Genomic DNA, 18117 nt, shown 5'->3' on the forward strand with positions numbered 1-18117 from the left:
AAAGTGGAAATAATAATACTTCATTTCAATTACTTGAAACCCCTTAACTCTTACTTTTCCTGTTGATTAAGGCTTGCACAAGGAGGAAGTTTGAGAGGAGTGTGTCCTTGTCATGTGTCTGTCTCACTTTGTCCTCCCAAAGACCTGGTGAGCTCCTGGATGGCTTCCAGGGCTCAGTGATTATGCATCTTATCAAGCAGGCATTGGTAAGCTTTTTTCAAGACCTCAAGGCCAACTGATTACAGTAAGTCTTGCCCTTCAGAGGCAGCACCCACGCTAGTGGGCATATCTACTTAAGGACTCATGGCTGGTGCCCAGCTTGTGGCTACAGTGGGAAGGCATCTGCATTCTTTGAACAGGAGCTGAGTAAACTCAGAAAAGGGCCTACACTCTTCTCCAGCCAAGTTGTTACCCACCTGTCGTGGACTATAAGTAATGCTACGAGATACATTCAATCCTATTTGAGTTCCGGGGTTGATTCTGCTTTTCTCTCTTGATTCCCTTGGGCTGTCTCTGGGAAATTAGTAACCAAGTTGACCTTCAACCTTTAATTTAGCCCAGAGCCCTAGGCTGTATCTGATTGGCATATCAGGGTGAGATCTAGGCTCACTTCCAATGTCATCTGGTTCTCTACCTTGCCATTCTCCTCTACCCTGAAGAAGTAAAATTTGTTTACTCTGTGTCCCAAGGTGGAAAATATCTTTTAGAGCACATGCTAACATAAAACTTCAAAGGTATCTCACCTATCACATTAGCCAAATCCATGTGTAATTTTGGAGAATGTGACTCTTACTTTATACTGCATTCTGGTTCTATTTAATTTTTGTTTTATCCGTTCAGCTGCATAGTAAAAAGCAATTTCACTCTTTCCCTATGCAGACAATTCCACTTCAGAAATCAGCAATAGATCGAATAGAATCAAAGAAACCTTACTTTAGCATAATTGCCAACAAGCGTTTGCACCTAGCATTTGAGAGGAGAGATCAATGTGTTTACAGTCTAAATGGTGTGAAAGGGGATAAAAAATAGAAGTAATAGTACACATTAGCCAATGTTGACGTTGTCAGTGGATTAACGAATAGTGCTGTCCTGGAAATGCTGCTTTTGGGAGACTGGAGTGGAGGTATGGTGCTGAGGGGGAGGCCAGGAGGTCGAAAGGAGATTCTGAGTGTTTTACTGGACACAGTATCTGTGGTGTTATTTTAGGGCCAGACTTTTGGGGGGGAGATTACTTTAAGACTTCTCATTCTCAAGATAAACTTGTGCTTTGCACGATAGGTGGTATGGTTATGCCCATCTTTGAAGCCCTGTGGTTTCCTTTCTAGCCCATGCTCACCAGATGACATCAGCGAGTTGTAGCTCTCTGGCTCATACTCTAAGGTTCTTCTGGAAAGGCTGCAGAGATACCCCAGGGAACAAAGAAGTCAGCAAAACTGTAACACCTTTTAAAAGATAGGCACACACACCTCATAGGGTGGTATTGGAATGTCCCAACCCCATAATTTTGGAATGATTATGCCTTTATGTAGGTAGAGGAATACAGAAGTAATTCTCTGCTTCTCAGGGTGACTCCCATTCATTACTTACTAGTAAGCGGAGGTACTAGTTGTCTTAAACACAGAGTATGAATGCCATTTAACCTTGTTCTTTTAAAGAGTGAAAACTATTGCTGTGTAGTTTTTTCTCTCTCCTCCCCCCAAGGCCAGGACAAGACTGTTACACTGTCTTCTGTCCAATTTTGCCTCTCCTCGCTGTAGCCAGCTTCCTGCTTTTGGACGTTCCTGCGCTACTCCTGGTAGTGTGAGGTCTTCCCAGACCCCACGGCCACTGCACAACGGCATGTGTAAGAAGTGTTGCCCGTAAGAGCAGTGGGACTTTAAAGAAGGAAGAGCTCAATGGGCAGGTACATTGGCTCTGCGTCTTGAAGGTGCTCATACATTCTTCTCTCTCTCTTTTTTTTCTGACAAGGTTAGTATCATCTTCGATCAATAGCTTAACTTCATCTCTGCTTTTATTACTGCTCCCAGCATCAATTATTTAGCACAAATGCAGACATAATCTCGTAAAATTACTTAGTATTAGTGTCCAGCTGTGAGCATCATTTTCTGGAGTGTGCTGTGCTCTCACCATGAATTAGCAAAAGACACTTAAAGAAAATCTTTCTGTGGATCCATTTAGAGGGATTGTTTGGGTAGAAGGTTATAGTTGGTGCTACCTGATCTCTTTTTTTCTTTTAGGTGAATTTTTCTTTTATTCTTATATAGTTCACAGCTTTCCTAGGACAATATATTTTTATTTAATTCACTTTTTACCCGATAATATTTTAATCCCTTAAAAATTTGTCAGGTACCCCGTTGGTGGACTGAGTCATTTTATGAGCAGGGATCCAGCAAGGGCTAAGCTTTGTTTGGGGAGCTGGTGTTGGGTTGCCGGGAGAGGCAGTAATAAAACTCTAATCTGAAGCCCCAGGGCCTACAGTTGTTTGAGTTTAAGAGTTAGGTTTATTTTAGAGTGGCCTCCTGGGACAGTGACCCCGCACTAGAGATGACGTCACTCACTCACCCCTTTAATGATTTGCCAGGTTGTTGAAGTCAAGTCTAGAGCTGAAAATTTTGCTCCTTTTTAACAGTGATCTAATTGTGAAAAGCACAGATGGCTACTGCCAGTTTACGAATGTTAGGCATTTGCTGATTTAAAAGATAAGTGTCAGACGAGAAAACCAAGGTGAGAAGAGAGACTGAAAATCAGATAGCCACATATGGTTTTGGATCTTCAGACAGCAAAAGAAACAAAATACAGGCGTACTGAATTGCTCAGGTAGTTGTAAGAGTTCAGGTTTCGCCTCCCTGTGCACTGAACCCCTGGTGCATTGGTTGTAATAGGTTATTGGGCCAAGGCATCTGCTGACAAACCACAGGGTCATAAGCAACTTTGGACCCCAGAGACTCTAGTTGTTGGGCGTGGTGGGAAATGTTAATTGGCCTCTCAGTGAACTAGGAGTAGTACCGCTAGGATTCTTATCCCTTGATAAACTTACTCCCTCTGGCAGTCTTGTTAATATTTGAAAATAAAGTGCTAAATCTATTACAAAGCACTGTAATTTAATTTTTGTGGCATTTCAGTGCTGTGTGGTTGCCAGCAGAGGGTTGGTATCATAATGTCTTTGGGCATACCGAGTTTTAACTCTTAACCTCTGCAGTTTTTTTAAGGTGGGGTGTGCAGGCCTAGGAATTGATTTTTGTCTGAGAGTAGGGCCAGTCTCAGTCATTGAATGTCATTGAAGAGAGCCGCAAACAAGCCAGCCGGAGGAATGCTACATGTGAGAGGAGAGGGAAGCACAGCTGGCTTTGGTCTTCACTGGGATCTTTTCCCCTCCCCTCCCTTTTCATCCGGAGCTCATGCTTTTGTTATGATAGTCAACTTTCCCTGGGAATTTTTCCTTGTCTTCATCCTGGGGTTTGTGTCTTTAAGTTCTGGGCAATGGGAGCAGCATTGTCTGAGATCTTGGCTGGTTCCAGAGCGTTGCTGATATCCATGTGGCTGGAAGTGGGGAGTGGCAAGATCTGAAACCACAGAGACAGAGGCCAGGTTTTATGGACTCTTCTAAGTCATGCTAAGCATGAGGAATTTGAACTTGATCTTGAAGGCAGTGGAAAGCCTTTCAAAAGTTAAATGAGGGAGCAACAGCAAGATTGATTTATAATTTCTCGTCAGCTCTCCTATGAACTTTTAGGTAAGGAGTAAATGCAATTCTTGGTTCCAAAAACAAAGTCAAGAATTTTTGTTTTTTGGCATACAATAGCCGCTGAATGCTTTAACTTCTTATGTGAACATTACGAGGATATTTACTGCCTGTATTATAATTTTTGACCCATTTACAGGATTCTTAGTATTAGTATAGTATTAGTATACTTTAATTTAGATTTAGTTGGCAATTTAGATTCAAAGTCAAACTTCTCTCCCAACTTTTTTTTTATGAAAAAATTCAAACATACAGAAAAGTTAAAAGAATAACACAGTGAACACATTATACTCCATCTAGAGTTAACAGTTATTACATTTTGCTTTATTTATTTTAACTCTAGGTTTTTTTTCCCATGAGCCATGTGAAATTAAATTGTAGATAGATATCAAGATATTTAACCTCTAAATACATCAGCATGCATCTCTTAAAAAATAAGGATATTCTCCTATATAACCACAATACTATTATTGCAACTAAGAAAATTAACAGACCTTCATAGTATCTTCTAATATCCAGTCCATATCCAAATTTCCCCAGTGGTGCTCAAAATGTTATTTATAGCCACCCTCCCCCAAAATCACATTATTTTTTATTGTGTCTCTCTGGTCTCTTAGTCTGTAGCTGCCTTCCCACCCTCCTTCCCCCATTATAGTAACTTTCTGAAGAGTCCAGGCCAGTTGTTTTATAGAATGTTCTACATTCTGGAATTGCCTGGTGTCAGTTGGGTATGTTCCTTAATCCCCTGTATTTTTATAAACCAGAAGATGGTTCTAAAAGCGTGATTAGATTTAGGTTAGAGGTTTTGGCAAGAATGCTCTGAAGGTAATGTGAGCTTATTCCACTATTAGTGATGCCCAGTTTGATCCCCTGGTCAAGTGGTGCCTGTCTGATTTCTCCACTGCAAATGTACATTTTCCCCTTTGCAATCAAGTCATCTGTGGGTGGAATTTGTTTTTCGGGATTTACACGTTTTGACCACGCATTACGCTTTCCAGCATTCCCTTGAATTAGGCTGGTCCTTCTGTTTCTGTGGACTTGGTGGGTCTTGTGTTGCTTTAACAGTGAGCATCACTTAGCGAAAGAAAGAGAAGTTAATGTCTGATCATTCTGGATCAAGTGAAAGACACAGCAGGATAATAGATGACAGAAAAGGAGCCCAGCTTCCTGCCTGAGTCAGAGGAGCCCTTCTAGGATCACAGTCTGATGTTTGCTAAAGACAAGCCCTCTGGTCTGGAGGGAGGGTTTCATACCACAAGGTGTTAGGGGAAAACTTTGTTTTGCTAATGTTTATGCCTTAGAGTCAAGACATTTTCAAGTGCTTTTCCTGGCGATTTTTGCCTTTATTTGGAAATCGTGGCTCTGATTTCATGTGTTTGACAATTTGGGTGTTAATATCAGCCAGAATGATGCCTTCTGGAAACACTTCAATTCCCAAAGAGTAGATAACCCTATTAATCTGTTACAATCTTCCAGGCTAATAATAATATGATTATGATATATTATCCCCATAGGACATGGAGAATAATCTCCTTTCCAAAAGAGGATCTGGAGAGAGACCAGAGAGTTGTCTATGGAAGAATGCTTGGGATGGTGGCTAGAGAGAGGAAACGTGCTTGGTGAAGTTTTAACTAGAAGCACTAGAAGTTTTAGGATAATTATGAGTCATTGCGGGATAGGTGAAGGTGGAATAATGGTTTTGGATTGGGGAAAGTATTTGGGTCAAGAGGAGGGGACCCTTAATAAGGCAAAAGCCCCGGTTGTGTTTTTGTGCCCCCTCAGTATTAAAAATGTATGGTCGTTGTTTTAAAAAATGAAAAGAAAGAAAAAGACCTGTCCTAAGGTAGGACTCCTGGAGTGTGTTCATAGATATTAAACAGGTGTTGTGTGAAAAAACCATTCTCAGGAACTCTGGAAACTTTGAAATTTTGGGTCAATTCAAACAGATTTGGTTACTGCAAGAATTTTCGCCATTGGAACAGAGAACCTGTTTATCACACAGGGGCTTTTCTGACGGTCATGGAAATGCTCAATTGTAGCAAAGAAAAGGAAGTCTAGATGACCCATAATCCTACTAAGCAGAGATGACGCTATGAACATCTTGATGTACAATTTCTGAGATTGTTTTATTTCTCTGTGTCTTTTTCTTGAAGACAAGTGTGATGTACTATATACGTTGTTATACAAAAGGATTTTTTAAATGAAATAATGGTTGCTTAGTTTTCCGTAGTATGACTTTGCCATAATTTTTTCCCGTAGTTTCTTTTGTTGCACATTTAGATAGGTTTGCAGTTTTGCTTTTATAAACAATACTGAGATAAACATTCTTGACCATACTTCTTATTTGTCCGGTTCTTTCTTTAGGATGCATACTTGAAAGTGGGAACTGTTGGGTTAAAGAGTATGAACATTTCCCTTTGATGCATATTGCAGGTTGTCCTCCATGGGTTATACCAATTTATGCTCTCTTCAGCAAATTATGAGATACCCATTGCCCCACGTCCTCACCAACCTTCATTATCATCAGTCTTTTGAATCATTTAGACAAGCAACTTCTAGCTTGATCCTAAAATCTTGTTACATATTTGCAGAGGGATAGAAGAAACTTAGTTGTAGGGGTTATGTTTCAGAGTTGAAAAAATTCACCCTGTTGCTGTAGAGTTGCATTCTTTTAAATCATCACTCAAATGCAATTTTTCAGCATGGTAAGAGAGGAAGAGAGGAAATAGAATTAGAAGCCCTTTTAGGACCGTGTTCACTCTAGGTGGCTCCAGTGTAATTTCTTGACCAGTTATATGGAGAAGGAGGTGGCTCTGGGAATGTGCTTCTCCATCTAGTTCAGGCTCCACTCTCCAGCTTTATCATGAAGAAGGCTAAAGCGCCATTGTTCGTGTGTGTGTGTGTGTGTGTATGTGTGTGTGAGAGAGTGTGAGAGAGGAAGACTAGCCTTGAGCTAACATCTGTTGCCAATCCTCCTCTGTTTGCTGAGGAAGACTGGCCCTGAGCTAACATCGGTGCCCATCTTCCTCCACTTTATATGGGACGCTGCCACAGCATGGCTTGACAAGCGGTGCGTCGATGTGTACCCGGGATCCGAACCCACGAACCCTGGGCCAATGCAGTGGAGCATGTGAACTTAACCACCACACCACTGGGCCGGCCCCATAAAGCCCATTGTTCTGGAAAGGAAGGCCAACAGTTTAGGCCAGTCAAACCCTAACCCCTCTGGAAAGGGAGAAGAGAGAAGGCAGACACATGTAAATCTGAGGTGCATGCAAGCCAGTTTTTCCAAAATGAAGAGAGAAGAAAGCAATGAAGTTATAATTGTAAGATTTCGAGTTGAATGAGACTTTGTGGTCTAGTGACTCTCAGGGTCCAAAGGGAGGGGAGAAGAATCAGAATTGACAGGAGTTTGTGTGATGTGTAGAAGCACATTCAGTATTATATAATTTTATATTTTGAAAACATTCATTGTAAATATAAACTAACATTTTTATTTGCAGCAGATCTTCTGTGTGTCAGTGATGGGGTCGGGGCCTGGGTGAAAAGGTTGAGGAAACCATGTCCAGTTCCATAATGCCGTCATCCAGATGGGGCGGCCGAGCTCCGCAGAGGCCCAGAGAGCCAGCCAGGGACGGGACTCAGGCCAGTGCTGCTGGCTGCCTCAGTCCAGGGGTTTCCACTCCACCTGTTTTGCTTAGAAGGAAGATTTTTATGAGGGTTGCGTATCTTTCCCATCCTGTCTGTCGTCGGTGCAGTATAGATGTGCTCTACTCCCGAGACGGAAAACTAGAACCCCTTGTCAGTACGTAAATTCTCGGTTCTTGTGGACAATTCTGGTTCTGAAAAGCTCTTCTGGGCTTCAGGTTAGGGAGAACTTGAGGAGAATGCGGCAGCCGTTATTGGCAGCCCTTCTGGAGCAGAATGTTGATGTGGAGACAATTGAAGTGTGACAGCCACACACTTGATACACTCCCTCGCCCCTCCCCGAGAAGCCTAGCAAAGCACAGAATGTGAATGTTTTGTTTGTTAATGTCTGTTGTCATGTGAGATAAATTCAGTCTGGCTGGAGAAATCCTTTATTTTTTCCCTAGTATATATTAAAAAAAAGAAAAAATGTTGTAGAGAAAATTGGAAAAACAGAAGAAAGGAGAAAAGTCAGCTCACGTCACTGTTAGCCCCAACACCTAAGCGTGTTGGTAAATTTGCTTCCAGTCTTTTTCTGCCTTATGCCTGTGCTGATTGTCCAGCAGTAATTACTGTAATATAACAGAACTTTGTTCATGTTGGCAAGACTGCGATAGTCTATGCTATGTGTTCTACATTTGTTCTGTTTATAAGATTTCATAGCTTTTACTTTTAAAGCTGTATAAGATTCTATCAAGTGTATGTATCCCAGTTAACTTTCTGTTATTTTATTGTTGCTTTTGAGTTGTTTTCCAAGTTTTTGCTTCTAGAAATAATAAAATACTTTGTGCAGAGAATGTCCTCATATTTGGGATAGTTTCCTTGAAGTTGCTAAATCAGAGGGTATGAGTATTTTTATGGCTCTTTGTTGAATTAGCCAATAATTTTCCCGAAGGGTTATACGGATTTACACTTACACCAGCAAAATTAGTCAAGGATCAGTTTCACTGTGCCCTTTTCTGGCTTATAGAATCTTTCTTGTGTGGTTGCGGGAAAATCAGTGCACTTCTAACTTGAGAAAACAAGTCACCGCCACCAAATGGCCGTGACACCATACTGTGTGCTGAGCTGTAATTCGTTAATTTAATAAATAGCTAAGTGTCTACTGTTCATCAGATGTTGTAGATGAAAAAAGAAGACAGTCTGCCCTCTTAAGGAGCTTACATCCTGCTGGAAGAGACATGCTCAGATTTATAGGGGTCATGGATGGGAGTTTATGTATCAGTTGGGAAAGAGCCAAGACAGTATAATCTTGAGGGTGGGGTGATGTCAGGAAAAGCTATGAAAGGAGCCATTAAAGCTTAGTGTGAGCAGGTGTCACCAGAGTACACTGGTACAGAGGAGAGGTGTCAGCAGCCGCAGGAGGTGCAGTCTGCCTGGCAGGTGGGACGGAAACGGGGAGAGGTGGGCAGAGCCTCTGTCTAGAGTCAGCTCCAGGGAGCAGTGTTGCTTTGCAGCTCTGTGTCCCTAGCATAGTCCCATCCATGACATCTCGACTCACTGCGACTTTATCCCCAGGGCAGCGCCAGGGGACCCTCAATGCAAAGAGCGCCAGAAAGGTCATTTATAGTTTTCTCTGATCCAGGGTTCCTTTCGGGTTATACAGTGCCAGACCTGAGCATCCTTGTTTGCTGAGCCTCTCTTGTGGGTGTATATTTCTGGAGGTTGGTAATTGATCGTGCTGTTAAGATCTTTTTGGGAAAGAAAGATGAAGCTTAGGTCACTTAAGTGATTACCATAGGCTACTCAGCTAGTTAGTGGCTGTCTAGGCAGTATTTTCATTTCTAATCTCAAATACAGTTTAATAATTTAACAGATAATAGACTACCAGGTCAGTGGACATGTTTATAGGGTATTTTAATAGCTGTCATTTTTATGACTTGGGTTTTTTTTGTGCGTGTGTGAGGAAGAAGTTAGCCCTGAGCTAACTAACATCTGTTGCCAATCTTCCTCTTTTTTGCTGAGGAAGATTGGCCCTGAGCTAACGTCTTTGCCCGTTTTCCTCTGTTTTATGTGGATTGCCGCCTGGGCGGTCTGTGGGACGCATAACCGGACAAGCGGTGCGTCGGTGCGCACCGGGGATCCGAACCCCGGCCACCAGCAGCAGAGCGCGTGCATTTAACCGCTACTCTACGGGGCCGGGCCCCCAAGTTTTCTTTAAATACTTTTTGTGTGAAAATTATTGCACATTTGCTCCAGAACATTAAAATAGATGTGCCTAAGGGTGTAAATTTATTGTCAAAAAATGTTGTGTCTTAAAAAAAAAAAAACCAAACAGCTTTATTTTCTTTCTTAAATATGTGTGGTTGTGCACCAACCTTGGGTCTTAATATCTCTCAGTGTATAGTATGAGTGTCCAGTGTTTTAAGTGGATCTGAAATGTGGAAATTCAGGATTCGCATTAGAGCTTCAGACTTACACCACTTTCGTAAAACTGAATAGAATTTTAGGGATGCACCGTACTGTATTATGAGCATTGGCACCCACTACTGAAGTGGAATATTGGAAGCCAATCATGTGTAAGATTGCCAGTGAAGATCTGGATAAGAGGAATCAGTAGGCAAAGGAGGGGAATGGTAGCTGTGGATTCAAGGGATTCCTAGGCTTTGAGAGCCTGAGAGACGACAGAACAGATCTGTTAAAAACTTGGAGTCTGGAGACAAAGACATGTGAAGTCTTGGCTCCACGTAGTCAAGTTACTCATCCAAACCCCAGTCGCCTGTCTGTAAAGTGAGGGTGACAACCTACCTCGGTTTATCACGAGGACGACATGAGGTAACGCATACAGGTGTTTAGAAAAGCACTGGCGCGTAGGACTCAGTGAGCGTATGACTTTTGACGAGAATCCACTTCTTTTTAAGCAGAATAAGTGGATTCATTTTTACAGAACACCTGTTCTGCAGAGCGGTGAACGCTGATAATCTCTGACCCTGAGGGTAGAGATCAGTTGGTCTTCAGGTTCCGGTTTTTCTCAGAAAATATTGGTCAAAAAAGGTAGCGTAGGTGTTGTAGATATTCTGGCATGGTGAAAATCAACTTCTGTGTTCCTACTGGCACATTTCTGTTCTTTGTTTCCCTTAATTCTTTTTGTGTGTGTGTGAGGAAGATTGGCCCTGAGCTAACATCGGTGCCCATCTTGCTCTATTTTGTATGTGGGACGCCGCCACTACATGGCTTGATGAGTGGTGTGTAGGTCTGCACCTGGGATCCGAACCTGCAAACCCAGGGTCCCTCAATTCTTATTGAATCTTATATGTGTATCTTATATGTAGGGGGAGGGAGGCAGAGTGAGCAACCTTCCTGTTTTCTTCTCTTTATTCATTTTCTGCTTCTGCTCCCCTTATATTCTCTCCTTTTGCCCTGTGCTTTATTTTATTTTGAAAGCATGGACATATGAATGGGTATAAACCCCGGTCCACAGATTGTTCCAGTGTTTTCTGGAATGTACGTGACCCTGTTATAAATCACACATTGTGTGGTCTGTAGGGGTGTTTGGCACAAAGATGCATACGATGTGAGTAAATCCAGGGAGAGAACACCTCATCTGACAGGCCCCCCTGAACACTAGGCAGCACCTCTGCTGACTGTCAGATGCCCGCCCTGCGCCCCAGCTCTCCCTGCTGTGGTTAGTATTATAGTAGTACCCGCTTTATATCTTGACATCTTCACTCCAGCCCATCTGTTTCCTCCAAGATGTAGCAGACAGGGTGTTCCTCCTGGTGCTTCACGTGGAGCAAAAATACAGCCTTTGGTAAGATTTGGACACCCAACTTTTAGTGACCAAATGGGATTCTACGTGCAGAACCTTATTCAGTTCATCCAAAGACGTTCCTCCTTTAAGGAACTTAGGTCTGGGAACTAAAAATCTCAGTCCTTCAGCTGGAGCTGTGAATTTGAGTCGGGGTGAATTGACTCGTTTTGATTGATACCTACTAGTTGGCCTGCCCGAAGTCTGATCCTGGACCGTTTCTTCTGTGTCAGGCCCCGAAGTATAGCACATAAAGCCCTCGGCGGTCCTGCTTCCATCTGTTTCTCTACCTCCTCTCGTGTTTGCCATACGTGCCCTTCATTCCAGCCACACCGAACTGTTTTTAGTTCCTCCAATGCATTTCTCCCTCTATGCCCCTTTGTCTTCACTGGTGCTCTCCTTTCCTATTTCAGTGCTCTCTTTCAAGATGCATCCTAGAGTCCTCTCTTCCTCAGAGTATTTTCTTTTTTTTTTCTGTTTTTTTTGTGAGGAAGATGAGCCCTGAGCTAACATCCATGCTAATCCTCCTCTTTTTGCTGAGGAAGACTGGCTCTGAGCTAACATCTATTGCCAATCCTCCTCCTTTTTTTTTTCCACCAAAACCCCAGTAGATAGTTGTATGTCATAGCTGCACATCCTTCTAGCTGCTGTATGTGGGACGCGGCCTCAGCATGGCCAGAGAAGCGGTGCGTCAGTGCGCGCCCGGGATCCGAACCCCGGGCTGCCAGCAGCGGAGCGTGTGCACTTAACCGCTAAGCCGCGGGGCTGGCCCCCTCAGAGTATTTTCTGACCCCCGCCCTCATGGTGTGATGTAGTAGCCACTCTTGTGCTTCCTTAAAACATGAAGAGTTACAGGTTTCCTTGTCTGTCTCTTCCACTAAAGATAATGGCAAGGACTCCATCTTATTTAAAATTATCTTTTTATCCACAGAGTAGAGGGCAGCTCCTGGCACATAATGGGTATATAACGAATGTTATACCTGGTTCACCTTTCTTGTGTTTCTTTTTATAAAATTTGTGTGTGTATAAAATTTCACCTTATTTCTTAAACAATCAGTAATATAATGCAAACACACACACACGCTATTGCCTTTCCTTTTTTCGAGTTAACAGTATCTCCTGGAAATCAGTTTGTAGATTTTCCTCATTCTTTTTTTTTTTTTTCCCGTAAATTTTATTGAGGTATATCATACATATTAAAATGTGCAAAATAAGTGAATGGCTTGATGAACTTTTACAAAATGAATATACCTATGTAACCAGTACCTGGGTCAAGAAGTAAAAGATTACCAGAAGTCCCCTTCCAACCCTCCCCACACCCGCTAAGGATACCTATTCTCCTGACATCTAACACCATAGATTAGTTGTGCCTGGTTTTGGACTTTATTTACATGGAATTATACCATACGTGCTCTTGGGTATCTTGGTTCCACGTGATGTACGATAGATTCATCCATGTGGTTGCATATAGTTGTAGTTTGTTGATTCTGGTTGCTGTATAGTATTCCAAGAATCAAATAGGCTACAAATTTAATAGGTTCTACTATAGATGGAATTCTGGATTCTTTCCAGTTTGGGTCTATTTTGAATGGTTCCTCATTCCTTTTTATGGCCTTGTAGTACTCTGTCCATGTGGCCGTACAATAATTTATTCAACCAGTCTCCTTTGGATGGACATGTAGTTTTTTCCCAGTGTTTTTCTGTTATAAATAATGTTGCACAAGGTTTTGAATAAACTTGTGCATTATATTAAGGAACATTAAAAAACCAAACAGCTTCTTGAGGAGTGAGAGTACCAGGGAGCATTTTTTGGGGGAAAAACTAATGTATTTGGCAGCTCTGCTCAATTAGTAAAAAGGAATTGGTGAACTTTTCTGGGAACAGATTAGTGCAGTGAAGCTGGTTAACTCCCGATATTTGGGTTCGTCTCATAAAGGAGTAGGGAGCTAATACAAGAGAAAGGCTTGAAATCCCAAATCCACACCCCGTTGGGCCCAGCTTAGTTCAGAAGACTCAATTGTTTATTGTCCCAACTTAGATAATGATTTATTCAGATATTTATTGTGCATCTTCCATGTTTCAGACACACTGTTCTGTCCACCAGGGCATAGCTCCTTGCCCTCATGGGGCCCACGTTCTAGGGAGGGAGATACCTAGACAGACAAATAAGAAAATGTGTAGTATGTGAAATAGCAAAGTAGAGCAGGGAAGGCAGGTTAGGGTGTGTGTGTGTGCGCTCATGTGTACGTTGGGACATTTGGGTGTTGGGAGTAAGACACAGATTTTAAAGAGTAGTCAGGAAAGAAATGCTTTTCTTTTCCTACTTCTTAATTCTCTTTTAGCTTACCCAGCCAGATGTAACAAGCATTAAGGATACACGTGTTTAGGATAAAAAATTATGAACTCTTAAGAATATAGAATCTTGTAATTCTGTCTTTTCCTCTTGGGTTCATTGTGTCAAATTATTTTACTCCTAATCTGGAATGTCAGATTTCATTATTTTGTGAGGAATTTTTATGAGTCAGAGTCATTTATTAATGTGTGTGTGCAAGTGAGAATCGTGTTCCCTGATTCATAAGGATACGGCGGCTGCCTGGAATTCTGATGGGGAGGAGAGAGCATGTCTTCCTGTTAGGGGACCCAGGGCTTTGCTCTGGGTAGCTCTCCGTTTAAAGCCGTGGCCCCAGGCTGCTTACGTTGGCATCTGGATGGAAATTTCCGACTATGTAAACCTGAATGGGGCTCATTTTTCTCTGCTGAATTATGATCATAAGAGATCCCTCAATCTAGATGCTGGAGCTGGAGAATAATTACAGTTTCTCATGAAAGTGTGAAAAAGTTGTTAGTAAGCCGGAATTTGTAGTAAATGTTATTCTAGCATTTATCACACTGCATTATGATTTCTTGCTGAATCGTGTTGGACCTTACTCTGGTGTCTACCCGTCCTCGGCCCGGTGGCCTAGTGCTGTGTGTTACAAGCGGAGGCTCGGCGAACACTTGTTGACACAGTGGAGGGGTTAACGGCCATGGCAGGGTGAAGTTTGTTTTTTAGCTGTGATGCAGCCACTCTTGATCAGGACCGTGTTACCGGAAAGTAAAGCTCTTCAGCACGTTGTGGAACACCTCACCCCTCCCCTCCCCGTCTCTGACTGCACTCGCCGCCTGACCGGGGCCTGGTTTCTGCACGACTTGTCTGAAAATAAAAGTCAAGGTGATCTCTACTTCACAGAGATGTGAATTATAAATGAGATAACAGGTTGAAAGCAACGTGTGCGTGCATACACTTCCTAGTTTAGGCCAGAGCCATGGCTAAATTTAGTAACAGACTTTTAATAGGGACTCTTGTAAGGTCCAAGGGTTTGATCTGTATAACCAGCCGCATGAACACAGAACCGGAGAAGGGCGGCTCAGCAACAATGTGTCTAGAAAGGGTGAGGATTTTGCCTCCAGCAAGCTTAATATGAATCTATAATATGGTTTGACTGCTATTTACCAATAACATTCAGCAATTATCGATGGATTACCTACCATGTAATGCAAGTTTTAAATTCTGCTCATAGAAATATCCAAAACAGTGTTTCCCAGAGTGAGTTCTGCAGAGAATCACTTTGATGTTACTAGTTGTTATATGGGGAAAAAAGGGCTGGTTTGGGAAACAGCGGGTTAGATGATTGAACATCTCTGTTGTAGAATTTTTGGGCCTTGAGTTATTGTGCATTGTGAATCTCCAAGAGCGGGGGCTCCCATGGACAGCGCTTTGGAAAGAGTTGGAGCAGGGCTGTTGGTGGTTCTGCCTGTTTCTGGGCCCATCAGACTGCACCTGGACCACTCTGTCAGCAGGGTCCCCACTCCCTGTCACATGTGCACTGCTGGGCCAGTATCCAGAGGAGGGCAGCCGGGATGGGGAGGGGAGTGGAGACGATGCCATGGGAGGGGCACACAGAGGAAGTGGGGCTGCCTAGCCTGCGGGTACAGGGGAGGGTTGGTGGGGTGGAGGTGAGGGTAGAGGCAGACTGACAATGCCTGTCCTCCGGTATCTGAATGTGGGAGAGGGAGTGGACGGTTCTCTCAAGGGGCAGAATGAGAACCAGTGGGTCAGAGTGACTGGAAAACATTTTGGACCCAACCCAAAGTAGAATTTTCTTTGAAGATGGCTGTATTTTACATACTGACTCTGTGTTCTTAGAAGGTGTGGCTTTTGGGTGGTGTAGAAGCATTAGATGGTATTGAAAAGTGTTCTTTAAAATCCCATCCAATCCCCAGTCTATGAATTTGCGATTATTTTGTTTTCTTTGGCAAAATTTATTTCCTCAGCCTTCTGTTTTTTCAGCATTGTGCAAATTCCTGTGGGTAATTAGAAAAAGCAGTGGTTTGTGTAAATTTGTTAGTTGAATGACAAGACTAACACATGAGACAATTGTTAGCAAACTAAGACAAAATATAAACAAAAGGCAAATTTTTGATCTGTAAAGGTACCACAGAAATTCAAGAAGAGGAAAACTTGAGGAGCCTGTAAACTGGGGTTTGAAGGATTAATAAGATTTGCTTGGCAGAGAGGCGAGCAGAAGCCCTGCAGATCAGCAGAAGCCCAGGGATGAAGGCAAGAGACAGGAAGCTTTTGAGCAGGAGCAGTGTGGATAAATCTGTAATTAAGAAAGATCCACGGGCCGGCCCCGTGGCTCAGCGGTTAAGTGCGCGCGCTCCGCTGCTGGCGGCCCGGGTTCGGATCCCGGGCGGGCACCGACGCACTGCTTCTCTGGCCATGCTGGGGCCGCGTCCCACATACAGCAACTAGAAGGATGTGCAGCTGTGACGTATAACTATCTACTGGGGCTTTGGGGGGAAAAAATAAATAAAATTAAAAAAAAAAAATCCATCTGTCAGCTTTGTGTAGGAGATAAAGCATCTCCTTGAGAGTAATCATCTAAGCCATGTGAGTGCTTGCAATCTTTGAGGGAGAGGTTGTGGCTAGAACATGGATGAGCGAGGTCTTAAAGCTTAGTTGTTAGAGCACAGGTCCGTCCGGTTCGGATCCATCCCTCATTAGACCTTCGTGAAGCTACGTGGAGAAACTGAAGCCCAGAAGTTGACTGTTAACTGGATAGTATTACTTGCCTCTAGGATATATATGAGGATTAAATGAGATAAAGAATTACGTAATTCAGTGCTCAATAAATGTTACTTAATGTTATTTATTATGTAGCTGAAGTTCCCTAGAGCCGTGGTTCTGGAAATGTCCACAGACCCACCCACCACATTAGTGTCATTCGTGAGCTTGTTACATGTGCAAACTCGTGAGCCCCACTCAGACACACTGAATCAGTCTCTGGGGTGGGGCCTCAGAAGCAGGCTTCACAAAGCTCTCCAGGCGACAGGCAGGGAAAAGTCTGAGAATTGCCCTAGAGGAATCCTACAGTTGGGATTCAGGAACTAAGAAAGGGAGGGTGTTTAAAAGAGGGGCTAACTGGGGCCCGCCTGGTGGCCTAGTGGTTAAGCTCTGCTTCCGGGGTTCACAGGTTCAGAACCCTGGGCTCGGACCTACACACCGCTTATCAAGCCATGCTGTGGCCGGCGTCCCACATATAAAGTAGAGGAAGATGGGCACAGATGTTAGCCCAGGGCCAATCTTCCTCAAGCAAAAAGAGGAGGATTGGCAACAGATGTTAGCTCAGGGCTGATCTTCCTCACCAAAAAAAGAAGGGGGGCTAACAACAGTGTTCTTTGCAGTGTAGAAGATAAAAAAACACAGAGATTATGAAATTTGGGAGAAGGGAGGTAGTGTGTTCTTTGCAGTGCCTGACAACTTTACACACAGTGTTCAATAAATATTTGTTTTTATGTTATTGACGACAACTGGTTTAGTGGTATGTTGGGAACAGAAGGAAGATTTCAGGGCAGTTATATATAACATATATAATACATAGCCCAAATTTTAAAAAATACCACAGAACCACATTAGAAATTTAATGTTGGGTGAAGTTTAAGTTTTAGGTTTAACAGTGTTTATGGACTGCCTACCTACTGTGATTGGGCACTGTGCTATCTGCTGTAAATAGAAAATGAGATACAACTCTTGTTTTCAGAGGCTTCACAGAATTACACTTTTTTATGAATTTGAAGCTGTCTTTTTCCATAGCTTTTTCTAGCTGTGGAGAATAAACGCTATATCTGATCAGTAGATGCCAGAAGTTGAGTGTGTGGTTGTCTTCCAGCCAGTGCGAGGCCTGATTTGAAGTGACCTCATTTCTGAAAGCATTCTGAACGTTGACTTCTTTTGTTCATTATTTTATGGCTTGAGGTATACCTGAGAGACGATTTGAAATCTTTTGAGAAATTTTATGTCCCTGTTAAATGTGGGCACCTGGGGGTTTTCCACATGGAGAGTTGTGCCAGTTGGTTTGTCCCCATCCCCAGTACACACACCAAACGCAGTAGCCCGAAATAAATTGACTTCTAAGCTTCATCCGTTTAGTTGTTACCTACTGCCCATTACGTACAGGACACTGTGATGATAATGATGAAACAGCATCGACAGAGTCTGTCTTATTGAAGAACCGGGACAGCCTGAGGCCGTGCACACTGAGTCTGGAGGAGTGCCTGGGCTCTGGGTTCAGTACCTGCCTGGGGCCTGCTGGAGGTCAGCCAAGGGTTCAGTTGATCCCTGACACACGGCGGGGTTGAGATTTGTGAACGTGCCGCCCCTATAAGACATCCCCCTTTCACAGTGGCGAGGGGAAAGTGAGTACATTAGAGTGGCTGGTGAAGAAGCTGTGTTTTTAAAACTTACAGTTTCTTGAAAATAGATGGCATAGTATTTAAGATTGCAAGTGGAATACAGGAATTATATTTGCTTGTATTTATGATCTCCTAGTTTTATATCGTAGAGAGACTTCAAGAAAACCCCAGTGGAGGTCGCTCTCCAAAGATGATGATGGTGATA

At 42.9% G+C, this 18117-nt stretch overlaps 1 protein-coding gene across 2 annotated transcripts in view; it reads left to right on the forward strand.

Annotated features, from left to right (window-relative positions):
- Positions 1–18117, forward strand: part of B4GALT5 (beta-1,4-galactosyltransferase 5) — a 67481-nt gene that overhangs the window by 31857 nt on the left and 17507 nt on the right. The window lies entirely within an intron of this gene.

The sequence above is a fragment of the Diceros bicornis genome, chromosome 19 (genome assembly GCF_020826845.1).
Source record: "Diceros bicornis minor isolate mBicDic1 chromosome 19, mDicBic1.mat.cur, whole genome shotgun sequence".
In the NCBI taxonomy this organism is placed as follows: Eukaryota; Metazoa; Chordata; class Mammalia; order Perissodactyla; family Rhinocerotidae; genus Diceros; species Diceros bicornis.